We start from the raw sequence: 17,558 nt of genomic DNA, 5'->3' as shown, positions 1-17,558 counted from the left end.
TGGGTTTGGGACTCCCAAGACCCATCGTTCGATACCATGATGTGGGCATAAGATTTATCCTAGCTCCCAATTCACACAATCCACGTGCATAAATAGTCTGTCCAATGGTAATATGCAAGGTGAAACTACCTGAATCTTTAAGCTTCATGGGTAATTTGTTTTGAATCTTGGACGTGCAATCTTGAGTAAGTGCAACTGTAGCATACTCGGTCAACCGGTACTTATTTGAAACTATGTCCTTCAATTATTTTACATATTTTGGCACACTCTGTAGAATATCAATAAGAAGAAGATTCACTTGAACCTACTTCAGAAGATCTAAGAATTTCTTGTAACTTACTTTTTCTTGATGCTTCCTTTTCCTTTGAGAAAAGGGTAAAGGAAGAGTATTTTTCTCTATATGAATTTCTTCACTTTCCTTTTTTCATTGATTTCTTTCTCTGCATTATTTTTAGCACCCTTATCATTAATTATGGGACCAACCAGCTCCTGAACTATTTCCTTAGTTTACAGCCCACTCCTTGTTGTAACCGCATTTACCTACTTAGGATTGGTCTCTGTATCGCTTGGTAATGCTCCTTGAGGTCTTGTATTTTGTTCCCTTGTAATTTGACCCAGTTGGAACTCTATATTTTTCATAAGCAATTGTTGACACTTCAACTCAGCTACAAACTGTGCTTGTTGAGTCTTAATTTCATTTGTAATTTGCACTTGTTGAGCCATAAAATGCTCCATTAATTCCTCCATATTCCCAGTTTGAGCAGTGCTAGCTTGGTTGTTCTGAACTGGCTATTGATTTGGTTGCACTTGTCCCTTGTAATAATTTGCATTTAGTGCCTGATTTCCTCCCCATAAGAAATTGGGATGGTTCCTCCAGTTGAGATTATATGTATTACCAAAATTTTGTTGTCCCTGCCGATTCGCATTTCCCATATAGTTGAAAGAATCTGGATTAACAAAATATGCATCTGTTGTGTGGTCACCTATAAGACTGTATTTGTTGTGGCTGTTGGTTGTATAACACCCAACTTTATGGTATTAAGCTTAGTAATCATATGATTTTACATGACTGAGATCTGTACCTATAATGTGGTGAACTGATCTACCTCTAGTAGCCCTGCAACCTTTCTAGGAGTACTCCTCGAATCCATATGCCAGCCAGGTTCCCTTGTGAAATCTGATTCAGCAGTGTGTACAATTCTTCATATGTCTTCTAAAAAGCCTGTCTACCTACTGCTAAATCCAAGAGAATCTTTGTATTTGACTCCAATCCCTCAATGAAAGTATGCACAAGAATATCATTTGACTGATGATAGTGAGGGCAATTTATGAGCATATCCTTAAATCTCTCCTTAGCTTGGAAGAGATTCTCTCCCTCTTTTTGTCTGAAACTCAAGATCTCACTCCTCAAGCGTGCATTCTTCCCAGATAGAAAGAATCGAATAAGAAATTTCTAAGCTATATTTTCTCATGTAGTGATGAAGAGTGGTAGTTCAGCATGTAACCACCTTTTTACTTCCCCCATTAGGGAGAAAGGAAAGAGCATCAATCTGACATAATTAGAATTCACCCCTTCAAGAATGTAAGTATCGCTTATTTCCAAGAAGGTATGTATATGCTACTGCAGATCTTCATATGAAAGGCCACAAAATTATCCTGTTGAATTTACCAATTGCACCATATTCAGCTTCAATTCAAATTGACCTTATGGTTCGCGCTTAAGAATACTACTCGTCACATAGTTCGTGAGTAGGGTAGCCATCACACAAACAGGTCTAGCAGCTTGTTGATCAGGAGCAATTGGAATAATACGAATGACAGGAGGTGGAAAATTTTTGGCATTTGGATTAGCCGGTACATTTCTTTGTTCAGCCATTCTTTGCCTTTGTTGAAAGATCTGTTCTGGTTCTGCAAAAGGCTCTACCAACTCATTGTCTCTCGTCAGTCTTGAATTCACCTAAACCTGCAAAACTTCAGCTGCTAAGATCAAGTTGTTAACACTTAAACTTAATATCAAAAACAAAAAATTTAGCAATTTACTAATTATATTAGTCCCCGGCAATGGTGCCTAAAACTTGTTGCGTCTTAGATGCACATGTAAGTGCACGTGATCGTTCAAGTAATATAGTGATTTAGACAATCAGATATCATTCTCATGAGGACTAACCAACTAGAATTTTAACCAACTTTTAGTTTTAGACAATGAGTATTAAGTGTTGTAAAGTAGCAAGATAATTTGAACATGAGAATAAAAATATAAATTAATTAATTAGAAATAAAAGTTTTTGACTAAAGCATGGAAAGAAACGGTTGTAAACAATAATGAAAAGAATTCCAGGGTTGAGGATTTTCAAACAATCATACAAATCTCCATTCTTATAGTAGTCTAATTGGTTATCGGGTTGTTGGTTCACAAGGTTTAAGCAATAATTTTTTTATTTTCCGACCTCAAATATTCTATCTATTAAATATTGCAGCTACAACTCCCACAGAGATAAACAATTCTTCTAGATTCATTAAGTACTCTTCTTGTAATTGAACCAAACAAGGCTTCTAGGTATATCCCTATCCTAGATGCTAATTTGAACCCCTTATTTTATAAAAGGATAAAAACCTTGCTCCTTAATTTTCTCTTTCTAATCTACGATTCTCTTCCCAGATTCACTTAGAAATATAAATTAATTCTAATGGCGGCCAAGCATTAAAATAGTAAGCTCAAGTAATTTAGAACAAGCTAGTTGATAATCCAAAAAGAAACTACTATAAAGAATATCAAAGAGTAATCATGTTCTTGGCCTCAACCCTAGAACAAGGGTATTTAGCCACTCATGTTTGAATTAAACATCAAAAACAAGTAATTAATCATACCCAAAATTAGTATTGAGGTAAAGAAGTTCAAAATAAATAATAAGAACCCTAAAAGAAAGAATTCTATATTTTTCCTCTGCTGCTATACTGCCAAAAAGTCCTTGGAATTGTTCTAACATGTTCCTTTTATAATTGGGAAATTTCATCAGGTTTGAAGCCATGACACGATGCATCGCTAATCGCGTTACCACAACCAATGCGTCGCGTCAACATCACATTGCCATACTAGAATTCATCTTTAAAAGTTAGACTAAGTCAAGTTCTTTACCTCACGACACAACACGTTGGCATAGCGTCGTGTCACTAAAATTTTCTCCTCAAAATTTGGCTAAGTGTAAAAATTTTAAGTAGCGATGCGACACATTGACATCGCGTCGATGCACTGGAATTTACAGAAGAAGAATTTTCTAAGGCACAGAACTTATGCATTAACATGACACATTGACATTGCGTTGATGCACTGGAAATTTTTCTTCAAATTTTAGCTAAGACACACATATTGCCAGTCGACGCGACACGTTGAGATAGTATTTCGTCACTGGAATTTTTCTCCTCTTCCTTTCTTTTTGTCAATCCTCAGCTATTTTCTTTTCTCCTTACTCTCGTGCATCACCATATGTTTTTGACTTTGATCCATATGGTTTTTCGCATCTTCATGATGTGCATACAATTTTTTTTCAAATTCATGAGAAATTTACCCTGTATCTATAATCACATCGGTTAGCCATGAAATATAATTTAACTCACAATTCAATATAATTAGCATAATAATTATTCTCAAAATAAGTCCAAATATGGGTAAATAGCAGTGATTGGACATATATATATGCCCAAGATCAATGATTAATAATTGTCATAAGCCGAGTGATACAAGTCAAATAGGCATCAACGCTTTTGATCACACAACTCGAGGCCAACATGAGGAGGTCCAAGCCTTGATTGCCCTAAGGAACCAATAATGTGCTTGGAGGCCCTTTTTTGAGCTCCTAATAAAGCAATGTTGTTTTTTGAAGATAGCTTGAAGTCGAGGAAAGCCATGACACAGAAATAAAGAGCCCTTGTGGGTTATTTCTGAAATAGCCACTTTTGGGGTATTTTTATAATAGGCTAGTTGTGCAAAGGAAACTACTATAAATAGGTGCCTTAGACATGTCATTAGTTAGTTTTTGTTGATTAATTTACATGATGTATTCATGAGACTCCACGGGAGTGTTTGGGTGCTTGGAAAGGCAAATGTTGAAGGTTGTTAGAAACGTTCGTTGTAAGGAGGATTTAATCCCCTTTGCAGTCACGTAAGAGCTAGGTGCTTATTGATAGTCATTAAGGGATGTTTTAGGGTTTGAAACGCCCTTTGATTTCCCTTTCGTTATCAATTTTATGTCTATATTTCTATCATCATTATCCTAGCATTCTATCTTTACTTTTCTGCATTCTCGATTCGATTCCTTGTGGGTTATCTTGTATCATTTGGTATCAGAGCAAGCTTAGGATCGTTCCCACGATTCTAGTCTTGGGTTTTTTATCTTGAAAATCATAAAAAAAATAGAAAAAGATTCCCAAAACGTTTTTTTAGGGTGTTTCAAATTTTAAGATTTTGATTTTGTATTTTTCTTGTGTTTCTAGTGTTAGATATGTGTTCTCTAACACTATAAGAGTTTAGGTTTCGAATTTGAGCATAATCAGAGTCATTTTAAGTGTTCTATCATTGTTGAAGTTTTGAATTTGAAGAAAGTGAAGTGGATTTGAAAATCTGGAATTATTGGTTGAGAATTTAAACAAAATTATGGTTGGAATGTGTTTAGAAGGTTGAAAATAGCATTGGTTTAAAATTTCGTCGCATTCTGATCAATGGTTTAAGAGATAGAGATTTTCAAAGTTTTGGTGTTCTTGGGGAAATTCAAATCTTCAAGAGGAATTGTTGGAAAAAGGTGGTTGTTTGATACTCAAAAGTGGATAAAAATGTTTACAGAAGTTTTTTTGCAAATCACCTTTTGAAGATCCAATAAAACATTCCAAGGAGAGGATAAAAGGGGGGACCATTTGGAAGTACAAGTGGTACAATGCAAGCTGTTTTTTAGCCAGTCTGCCTTTGAAGTGCCCTTAAGGTGCATCCAAGGTGATGCAACACCTCAGACCAGTAGCCAAGTCTTCTCACCTGCGTCCAAGATGCTCCACACCTGCTGGAGCAGGTCCCAAAGCATCCATAAACGCAGATCACCTCCAGTGAACACAAAATAGCCTCAAACGCATCCCAAACACATAGCAACACTTCTCCAACATCAATTCAAGTTCTAAAACATATCTCAACACTTTAAAAACTACATTGTTCAAGGTTTGATTCTTTAGTTTCATTTTTTTTTATTTCTAATCACTTCTTTTGATTCTTAAGCCAATCATCAACTAGTAATTCATCTACAAAGTTGATCGATTAGTTCTTGAGTCTGAATTCTTTCATCGTCCTATTTATTTGTGTTCTTTTCTAGTTTTAATTCATTGTAACTTATTTGTTTCAAGTCCATATGTAGATTTTTATTTCTTTGAGTCGATCAAATAAGAATCCTCTCCAACCGTAAAGTAGAGATTGACACCTTATTGTCTATAGGAGTATAAGCAACTTTCAACATATGCCACTCCAATTGTGAGGATCATAAAGGTGAGTTCATATGAGAGTTGGTGAGGAGCTTTACTAATAATCTTATTTGTTCATTTTGTAGGTAAAAGGGGATGGATATAAGGGGAACACGTATTTGATAGCCTCAGATAATTGTGACAACGACATAGGAAACTATGATTGTGGTAAAGAATGTTATGGCTACAAAGAAGATGGGGAATATGGGAGCAATGAATATAGCCATGGTCAAATGTATGGAAGCGATAACTAAGGTATAAATGGAGAGTATAGTAGGAGTCAATGTCTTCCTACTCTATCTATCTTCAAAGGAGAATGGGATCCCGAAGTTTACCTTGATTAGGAATGTCAATATGAAAGGGTCTTCGAGGATTATGTTATGAGTGAAGCCGAACAAACTACATATGCCCGTAAGTACATTCAAGGTCAGACCTTGGAAAATTTCAAACTTATAAGGAATCCCACTTAAACTTGGGGTGCCTTGAAAGAGTTCTTAAGGCCAATTTATGTGCCGAAGGGTTATATGAAATTGTATAATAGTGATCTAAGAATACAACCTTGTTAAAGATAGGTAGAGATTTGTAGAGTTCCGAGATATGTTCTTATACTTGATGATTGGTTTTATGCAAACTACATAACTCCTCTTATGGTTTATTATCTAGTGATACCTCGAGTGTCCAAACGTTTCCCATACTTCTTGGAAGGCCATAGAGTCTTTGAGAGTGTAAAGGTTTCCTTCACTCGAGATAGGTACTATGAGGAGGTGCGGTGTGACATATTCCCATTGAAATATGGACACATACATTTGGGTGTCAATTTGTTTGCAAAACACAAGATTCCAAATGTGAAAAATTAGCCTAATTTTGCAAAGGACCAATGTAGAAATTCTATCTTTCCACCTACCCTTCCCAAATTTCAAGGAAAGATGACCACTTATTCCAAGCCTTATGAAAATAAAAGACAAAAGATTGAGAAAATTAAGGGTGTGCAAGGTAGCAACCTAAGAGAGGAAAAAAAAGAGATTGTGAGGAGTGAAGTGAGAGGGTTTCCTCCAACTGGAGCCAACATTATTTGTCCTTCAATTAATAAAGACATATGTGTAGGTACCAACATGGTAAGCGAAAGAGAATAAGTGCCAAAACAGAAGATTCCCTTTGAAAATTTGACGAGGGTATTATTAGATGATTCCAAAACTTGTGGAAGACCTTCACACAAAGGTAAAGAAGAATGTGCTTAAGAACTTCACGGTGACATAGGTAACTCTTACACTTTTGTACATGTGAATGATAATTGTGTGGCTAGTATCCCATTGAGTGTGAGTAGTATCTTACCTATATGTGAGTCTATTAATTCTTTGCCTCTTAATTATGATATATATGTTATGAGTGTGGATACACCAGTTGATCCTATTGATGACCTAATTGAATCTTCTTGTAAGATCAATTTGTGTTTACCTAGTGTTTAAGCCATTATGTTGAATGATAGTACATCGTCTTATGAAAATTGTATTGACCAAATTATGTGTGAAACTAGTCCACCACTTGAAGATGTGTCTAATGTGGTTAAAGAACCTCAAGTGAGTTATTAAATTGATAATGTTGGTCAAGAAGATAGGAGTGACCCCTTGGGTATGTCTTCTAAAGAAGATCCTATGGGTTGTCTTGCTCATAAGGATGATTATATGTTTAAAACTTCTTTGGAACTTGATAGTTGTCTTTTAGAGAATGAACTTGCATGTTCTAAATCTCTCTCCGGTATAGATCATTCTCTATTTAAGTATAATATCATGTTCGAAGATGGTATAGTCACTCCCATTAAACCTAGTGGTAAGAATGATATTGAAGGTATAGCTTGTATTAAAGGCTATAGCATATATGTCAACCCACTATGGTGTGACAACATTCCTCCTAAAGAAGGAAATCTCTTCTTGGAAGATGAGAGTACTGTTAAGAAAAAGGAATGTGAAGTCTTGGAAAGGAATGTTTAATTCGGTGATGATAACTTTGATATGCTTGAATCCTTAAGAAACCCAATAAGTGATTATTCCTTGAAAAATGATTATGGATGTGATCCTTTGTATGATATCCCGCCCTTGTTTGATACTTATGAGGATGAATTGCTTGCTTCTTGTGAAGATTTAAGCAATAACTCCTTTAATGTTGGTGGTGATATGTTCTACTCGAGGTTTCTTCCATGGAAATAGAAAGTATCCGTTGATTGGACAAAATTTGTTCTTCTACTTTGTGTGATCCTATTGTTGAGAATACTAGTGGTAATGATCTTGGATCTATTAGTGAGTACCTACATGAGGGAACCTTAGTTAAAGTTGACTTGAGTGATACCTTTATATACTCTCCCCTTGCTTTTGATGATGTTTATGCTAATGTGGAGAGTATATCTTTCAGCTTGGGTGAAGTCTATGGGGAAAAAGAGTGTTCTCTAGACCCACGTCTATGGCCACTCTTTCCGTTTGACCCCAGTGCCAAATTTGGATATGGTGATTATGGCACACCCAACTTATTTTTGGTCTACATTACAAGAAAAGTTTGAATGAAGATGTTGGTATCCTTCCTTATGATGGAAAGTCTTTCTAGGGGATTCACAATTGTAATACCCCGTATTTCCCTAGCCTAGATTAACCCTCAGTACATGGGTTATCCTAAATAAATTTTTTGGAATACTTAGTAATTTTTTATACTTGAGCCTTCCATTGCATAGAAAATTCAATTAGCTTTCCAACGATATAAAAGTTGCCAAAATTCGACAATCGGGTAAGAAGTTATGGTGATTTTAAGTTTCAGTCTTTAAACATCGTCATTCAGGCCAGTAGTGCATCGCGGAATGAGTCAAAATAGCGATTTTCAATTTCCAGTGTTGCTCTGCGATATTAGCACGTTGCTCCATAGACCCAATTCACAATTGTCCTTTTCTAGTGTTCCAACGCAATACCACCACGTCGCGGTACAGTTTCAGTTCACAAACAAAGTGGTAACGCGATACCACCGCATCGCACCACCATGCAATTTCCCAGTTGTCATTTTCCTGTGACACGATGCAATAGCACCGCGTCGCTCCTAGGGTCCAGATTTGAAAAATTTCATAAAATAAAGTTGCGCCCAGGGTTAAAATTCTTTTCCCATGATTTTATTCCTCCCAGATGTGGGATTTAAGCCCAAAAAACGTTTAAACCCTTCATTATTCACTTTTTCCCCAAAATCAAAAGGTATTTCTCTCTAAAGAAAACAAACCCTAGTTGAAGAATCAAGGTCAATCCCAAGAATTTCTTCAAGAACTTCAAGAATCTCACAAATTAAGGTATGCTAGATGTTCGTCCACGGATCCTTATCTTCCATGAAGCCCAAGAATTCTTTTTCAAAATACAAGATTTATGATTTCCATATTTGGATTAGGTTGAATTCATGTTCATGATGTTGTTTGAGTTTTAATCCTTGATTTAGATTACAAGTTCCAAGAATTGACTCTAGTGTGTGTTGAATTACATGATATTCATGATAAATCCTTCAATTAGCAAGTAGATTGTTATAACCATGTTAACCCTAAGTGTTTATTATTTAATGAACCAAGTATGCTTGTTATGTGTTTGATAAATTATCTATGAGAATGAAATAATGTCATTATAGCAAGCTAACATGTATTCCCATAACATGTATTCAAGATGATGCTTTGCTTTACTTTCATGCTATCGAGTCCTGAGGGTATTTAATACCCAAAAATCTAGCTGTTACTTAGATCGAATATCAATTACAAAATAGTATCCATCATTTCATGATTAGTAGTACTCTCAGTCTACTACAAAACTCAGTAGAATTCAGTCAGTTACAGAACTTAGGAAAACTCAGTAATCTCAATATCAGTCTAGTTTAGTTCAGTATAACAGTTTAGTGTCTTTCAGTTGGGAGTAGGATTTAGCACTGAGTGAATCCAAGGATGGGGGCTCACCTGGCAGTAGTGGGTGTGATCCTTAGAAGAAACCTTATGTTCCAGAACTACGTAGCCAGCATAGGTTGAGACATCAAACCTGCTAGTTGAGGGTTGATGAGGTGCTCTACCTGCCAGTAGAGGGTACCACCGTTCTCGATTAAGGGAACCTGCTAGTAAAAGGGTTACTCTTTATCTTGTCTTTACCCATGGGACGGTACTGACACCCTTCTAATTGGGGTTACAAATTTGGCCCCAGCTCAATTTTTTTCTCTCATTTGGGGAATGTTGGTTAGATGATTACCTCCCATAGTTTTAGTTTCAGTCTCAGTCTTCAAAATAGAACTCAGTTCAGTTCTACAGAATCAGGACTATCAGATACAGTCACTCAGTTTTTAGTAATTCAAATTATTAGTGATCTTAGATTATCAGTATATTTAGTTATCAGTTATCAGATTCAGTTCCAGTATACTCAGTTACAGTATGCACAGTATGTTTAGTAGTTATAGATCCTCCATGTATGCTAATCCAGCTCTTGCATATCATTCAGTCAGTTAGTGTTTATGCATATAAACCCATTCATTCAGCCTTACGTCATTCAGCATACCAGTACATTCCTATGTACTGACCGCACACTCGTTTCTTGTGCTATGATATTTCATATCATAGGTTCAGATGCTCAGGTTCCTGACCGCGCCTAGCTAGATTCAGCCAACAGTAGCAGATTTTACAGTGAGCCCTCATCTATTGAGGATATGATTTTATTTCAGTACTTCAAATTAGTAATATTTTAGTAGATGGAGTTAGTGGGGGAGTATCCCATCAACTCCACTTTCAGATAGTTTTAGTTAGAGTCTTTTCAAACTAGATTTTTAGACAGTATTTCAGATTCAGATGTTATTATTCATTATAAATATTTTAGATGTTTTGAACCTTATGGAATTTTAGTCCATTATTCTGCAAATTATTACAGTATTATTATTTAGTGCTCATAGCAGGTACCAGCTCATGGGTTAGCTTGTGATCCCTCGGGATTATAAGCACCGTGTAATGACTAGGGGGTAGTCTCGGGTTGTTACAAAAATCCTTTTGAGGGACCAATATTGTGTAAGGGAAAGAACTCTAACCAAGATGGAGTGTTTTTAAAGAAAGGGATCTATCAAAATATCCAAGAGAGTTCACCATTGTGTGTTTCCCTTCTTGACCCAGGTTTCACCACTTGTAGGTCAAGAAGAGAGTCTTCCATTGAAACTACTTTGGATGAACTCCATTTGTGTGATACCCTTCTTTATTATGTGAGTAGAGATGATGACCTCCTTCTCAAAGGTGGTATCATTCTTGAGAACCTGAGGGAAAATGTGTAATTGTCTCTTTTATGTATTACTTATAACTTTGCACCCTTATTTGAGACACTTGTGCTTAAGTTGCATGAATCCCAACTTGTGAAAGCCAAGTTGATGATTTAGTTTAAAGGAAGAAGTAATATGTGCTTAAATTTCTTGATTCTATCCTTGTATGCCTTATGTGCTATATCTTTTGAGCCAAATGGCAAACTTATAGATGATAGCGCCTTGGATGATGCCTTTATACTTGATTCCTTCCTATACTACCTCTGCCTATGATGACATCCATGCTAGTTTTGGATTTTTTTTATGTGGAGGTTGAAAATTTGTTGGTTGGTCCACTTATTTAAGTGACATTTTTATATGCATCTTGTGGACTTTATTACCAATTAAGGCACCACTCTTGATGTGGTCTCTTAAAGAGGTGATGAAGAAATTGGGTCTTATGGCTCCTAAGGTAAAGATAACCTTATCTTTTGGATTTATTGATGCCATTATGGCCCTTGTGGTTTCCTTACCTCTTGGTGATTCCCATAGCCAACTCCTTTATGTATTTTTCAACAAGTTCTTAATGACTAAAATGAAGGATCCTTGGTTATATTTTAAGTGTGTGCAACCTTGGCATGATGAAATGACTTCTTATTCTAACCCTAACCCTCATGTCATGAGGAATTTGTGTTTGTCCTTCATTTGATTTTGCAAGGTTTGGATTCAAGGTTGAATCCTTTTCAAAAAGGGGAAGATGATACAAGTCAAATAGGCATCAACGCTTTTGTCACACAACTCGAGGCCAATATGAGGAGGTCCAAGCCTTGATCGCCCTAAGGATCCAAGAATGTTCTTGGAGGCCCTTCTTCGAGCTCCTAATAAAGCAATGTCATGTTTGGAAGATAGCTTGGAGCCGAGCAAATCCATGGAGCAGGAATAAAAAGCCTTTGTGGGTTATTTTCGAAATAGCCATTTTTGGCTATATTTGTAATAGACTAGCTATGCCAAAGGCAACTACTATAAATAGGTGCCTTAGATATTTTATTAGTTAGTTTTTGTTGATTAATTTATATGATGTATTCATGAGATTCCATGGGAGTGTTTGAGTGATTAGAAAGACAGATATTGAACCTTGTTTAGAATCGCTGGTTGTAAGGAGGACCTAATCCACTTTGCAGTAATGTAAGAGCTAGGTGCTTATTGATAGTCATTAAGGGAGGTTTTATGGTTTGAAACTCCCTTTAATTGCCCTTTCTTTATTAATTTTGCGTCTATCTTTCTATCATCATTATCCTATCTTTCTAACTTTACTTTTCTGTGTCTTCAATTCAAGTCCTCGTGGCATATCTCATATCACCGAGCCGAGGCCCTGGTTGCGATGGGCATCTCGAATCATTAACGCCCGAGAGACATCTTAGCATACTATGATAAGCATAATCAATACATAAATCAAAGTGCGGAAGATATAATGACATTCAAAGAAAACACAAAATCAAACTGGGTCAACAAGTTGTGACAATACAAATACTCAAATCTTGTCTACGAAGCCTATACTGAATACTAGCTTTTCTAGACTGGGAAAAGGCCCTCAGATGGACCATAAACTGAGAGAAGTAAGCATATGAATAAATACCCTTTGAAAGATAGATGGCTCACCAACTCTGTCACTATCCCAAATGTTCTATTGATGCGACAGACGGGACTGTGCCTTAGAACCTGTATTATAAGGGGTAATACTTGAAAAGTATTGGTAAGAAGAACAATCCAAAAATAACATTATTTAATGTAAAATTATCGAGAGCACTATGAAAATCATTTATAATAATATATATAAAAAACACATGACAAAAGAGCTTCAATTCGTTCTTCTAAAACATTGACTCAACTCTTTAATTTACTTTCGATCTAGTTGGTACACCCTACATTTCTAAAATCCCATGGGCTATATGGAATCCACCATTTACTCATCGGTCAAGCCCTCTAATCCAAGTTTGTTGCAAGGATAGGGGTTCCATATACTGTTCTAGTATACCAGTGCCTGAGGGCAAGTATACATTGTCCATTGCCAATCATGTCTCCTGAGTTGGCAAAACTCAATTTTCAGTTGTGAGCCCTTACAATCAAATGCCTTCTTTGGGTAATCATCTAACTCTCCTTAAACCCAATTTTAGTCCGTTAAAACCATGCTTCATGCTTAAAAATATTCATTTAATTTCATGTCAAGGGCAATTCATAATAGGTATCGCCATACCTAGACTTTCAAGTCATAACTTATCATATCATGCCCATCTCATTCAAAATATTTTAATCACCACCAATAGATTTGCATATCACATGAGAGTTCTTATTTCAAAATAATATGTAAATTTATGGAAAATGCTCTCTTTTCAAGACTTTAACACATGGTGGCCAATTCTTTCATTAAGATCACATGCAATTCTTCATTAGGACACAAAAGCCTTTAGCATGATAGATACCCTTTTTAAAACATGAAAAACAACAATGCATAGTAGTTAAAGAGTCATTTAAAACTCATAAATTATCATCATTCATAAAACATCCCTAATACTAGTCACACATAAATCTCATGATCGAAAAGGGGAATTATTATAGTTCGTGCTCTCAAACCCACTTCACAATTCATAACATGTTAATACAATAAATTTCATCATGGGAGAGGGAATTTCATAAATCCTGCTCACAAATCACTTTTCAAACGCATATCATATATGCACATAATTGTAACTCAAGTATGTGGAATAAACCCATAATATATAATGTATACTTTCATCAAAATGAGTTCATAATGCATGCTCTTCAAACGGTTTTAAAAACCCATTACATATATATATATATATATATATATATATATATATATACATACATATTTAAATCTTGTTAAAACGTTAAACTTATGCCCATGAGATTTAGGATATTCCTACATACCTTTATGATAAACAAAATTTGAGATATCTTCAATCTAAGCCTTGGAAGTATGAGTCTTGGGAAAAAAGGCTAATTTTTTCTCTTGAGAGAGAAGAGGAAAAAAACTAAGAGAAACTGATATTTTATCAGTAAATAGGGTTAAAGTATTATTTAAGTCATGGAGGAGTGGTTTGTGGTAGGGAAAAGACCCAAATACCCTTTTGAAAAGTTTATAGCAGTGCACAATGGTCCCTACAGACGGTTTGGGCGACGGTCTGTCACTCCTGTGACTGTCCATCACTCCAACTATCCCAAAATGACCAATTTTTGGTCTTTCTGCTTAAGGGTGATGGTTTGGAGTGACTGTCCATCGCTGGTGCAACGGTCCATCACCCTGGTCGTCGTGCCTTGATCGATAGATACCCTTTTGGTAAATTGAGCATAACTTTTTACTCCTATATCAAATAAGGCAAAACTAGTGGTATTGGAAAGAAGACTCAAAGACCTTTCATTTGGTATATAGTAGGCCATCTAACTCGTTATATTATAGGAGTAATATTCATTGGAAGTTGACCAAAGTTAGAACATTTACAAAACTCAATCGATAGAAAAGTTCTCAACTCGACTTTGATTTAGGAGATTTTTATGATCTCAATTCATCTCCAAAGATGTTTTCACACTAAAGAATTAATCGTCAACTTATATTGACAAAAATCATTTGGTTTGGGTCTATATACATAGGAACGATGGTTCAAACTTAAGCCCAAAAGTGTTGAGTGTTACATTATCTCCCTCCCCTTGGAATCATTCATCCTCGAATAATGGGTAGGAACTTGTTGAAGCTATAGAAGTATGGAATAAAGGACAAAACCTCACATTAGAAAACAAATTTCAATGAAACATACATAGGCATTCAAGTAGATCTTAATGGCATCACCAAGTGAATCATATAAGCACGAGGCATGAGATAATAAGACTTGACATAAAGATGACCTTGCACATGAGTTCTATGGATCATAATCATCACAACATAAAGAATGAGTTTATTCGGTGATCATCAATCTTGATTTATATGACACCTGACATGAAATAAGGTTTTTGCGGGACATAGGAATAGAGTTATCCTCCACCTTACATGATACAACCAATAGACCTTAAATTTAGTGACAATACTCAACTATGTTCTATACAATGAATTACACACCTTATCACTCCAACTTACAATTTCCCAACAACACACCTAACTACATGTGTGTGAGTCCCCCTACATAGTACTTTCATGTTGAATCCTAATTCGAAGTTAAAAGGTTCTAGATTAAACTATAGGACCCTATAATCTACATCGTTTTAAGAATATTACTTTACCTTATCTCTATAATCAAACAACCTCAGGTCTTAATCATGGAGTACTAACCACATGGCACATTGGTTTGTGTTTTAATCAGTCACAATATTCAAGCCTATCTTTAGTACACCACTTTATGGACCCCCTAAAACCAAGAAATTTCAATCATTCTCGCTAAGATTTGCACAACATATCCACTTCCTACTTATTTCACATAAAGAAAGTTTGTATCCCTTTTTTCTCTTTGTCTATTCCTTAGCTTGAGTAGTCCCTCAAAAATTTAACACAATAAAAATCATCTACTCTCTTATCTAAAATAGTACTACATTTTCATAACCACTATCTTGCTAACATAAGGAAGGTCGTTGAGGAACTAGAGACATCAAGAATTGGAATGACACTATTCAATTATAATGTATACTTGTTGTACTACTCAAGGTGGGGCTTGAGATGTAAGGTACGATACTATAGGCACAAAGTTCTTTAAATGTCAAATGCCTGGATCTTGATTAGAGAGTCGTTCAAGCATAAACGTAACACAACATGAGTTATTTAGACTGGGCACAACAAGAGACATGAATGCATATATCATGAGTTATATAGCATAAAGCCAGAACTCATATAGTTAATGATTGAGACAAGGATTGCTACTTGAAGCTCTTGCTCCTCATTTTAAGAACTAAAAAATGGTCGTGAGTTTGCATAAACCTTATCTCTTTGGGCTAGACCCAACATAAAATGAATCAATAACATATAGAGGGTATAGTTTCTTCGAACTAATCATAAAGTGAGTCATGAGTTTTATGGATCATGAATATCATAATATGGAGCTTGAATACTTGGAAGCTTAGACTACTGAAACACGTTATTGCTTCTAGTATAGGGATTGGAGCATGAACATAATTTGCTTAGAGAACTCAGACCTTAGGCATAGACACAATTTGAATCCAGAAGACATTTGTAGAATGTCCTCTTGATCTGAAGTAGGAGTATTCTGCTAGAATAAGAAAAGAGTTATATCATGGCTCTTCTCTGAAACTTACCACCATGAGAAAATTCAAGATCTACATAAATTCATCATCTCCCCCTTAGATCAAATTAACAAAACCTAGACTTATGGATGCATCCTCTCATTGAATGTATAAATACAATGCTCAGCATAGTGGGGTATCACTATACACATAAACGCTAAACACCCCCCGATAAACTATAACTTGAAGGAATTGCTTTCCGGGGATACTACTCTTAACTTTTCTAGCCTTTATTGCCATAACCCTACAACTCACACTCTTGTGATTATACATACCCACACCCCTTAGCATATAACAATCCATTCCCCACTCCTTAATATACTAGCATTAAACCTCTAATCACATAAATCACAACTTAACAAACTTTGTAGAACTATATCAAAGGCACACATTACCTATCTATATTTCCTCAATTCATCTCTAAAGGACACCATATAACAACTTCCTAGACTTCTTCATAGTTCAAAATTCAAGAACATAAACTAGGTACACATGGCACTAACATGCTACCCGGGGTTTAACTTATTCTTATATACATAATGTTCTTATCCACCTAACATCTCAGCCGTATTTCATCATCTTGTCCTCATGTATATATATATATATCATAATTTTTTTCTTAATTTTTTTCCACAAGTTGCCAACCTAGGCTAGGGCACACATCAAATCAAGCCTACTACCTTACTCCAACAATTCTCGTATCAGTTTCCTCAAGTTAACATTCTTACCACAACAATCCTCATCCAAGGTCCAAACCTAGTGTCTAACACCAATCATGTACAATCAATGAAACATCCCACATAACATACTAGTCTAACGAATAGAGATATCAACCTAAATTTCTTATTTTCTTTAACTACGGCATACACACACATTTTCCTTCGCAATGTTAGTACTACACCTTAATATTCATTACACGCCTCCTCACATACAGTACTAGTTTACAACTACTAGAGGAAAGAGAATCAAGGAGGTGGGGGTAAAGTCACATAATAAGGATAGTTGATCTTAATCTTATGTTATAACCCATTACGATCTATCAGCATGTCCTACTCTCTCACGTCATATCTACTTACCCATGTATTCATCCCAACTACTTTCAAGATTTTATAAGCACCAGTGAGGATCTTTTTTTCTAAGATTTCCCCGAGTTAGTATATACTTATAACTTATTGGTTGATCTACCCCTTTATATTCACAACCTATGAATGACCTTATAGCCACCATAACTATCGATCGTGAACTCCTTCCCTATTTTAAATAAATAATTATCATACTAATCACTTCCTCCATAAACTACCATACAATTTACAAATTACTACAATAATAGCCAATCACTATAAAACAACATGCCACCCTTCACTCAAAATTATACAACTAAAAGTACCTTATCTACTCAAAAGTTACCTTCACTCTGACTTTTAAACTTATGACTTCATATCACTAACTCTGGGACTATTGTACTACTCATAGATTATAACACCTTAAAA

General features: G+C 35.6%; 1 non-coding gene across 1 annotated transcript; it reads left to right on the top strand.

Annotated features, from left to right (window-relative positions):
* The first annotated feature begins 1,307 nt into the window (after positions 1-1,307).
* Positions 1,308-1,414, top strand: LOC124899041. Its single transcript, XR_007056180.1, has one exon. It is a non-coding gene; the product is annotated as a small nucleolar RNA R71 (small nucleolar RNA).
* Positions 1,415-17,558: the final 16,144 nt, after the last annotated feature.

This window comes from Capsicum annuum, chromosome 5 (genome assembly GCF_002878395.1).
Source record: "Capsicum annuum cultivar UCD-10X-F1 chromosome 5, UCD10Xv1.1, whole genome shotgun sequence".
In the NCBI taxonomy this organism is placed as follows: domain Eukaryota; kingdom Viridiplantae; phylum Streptophyta; class Magnoliopsida; order Solanales; family Solanaceae; genus Capsicum; species Capsicum annuum.
This window is presented reverse-complemented; position numbering and strand designations above follow the sequence as displayed.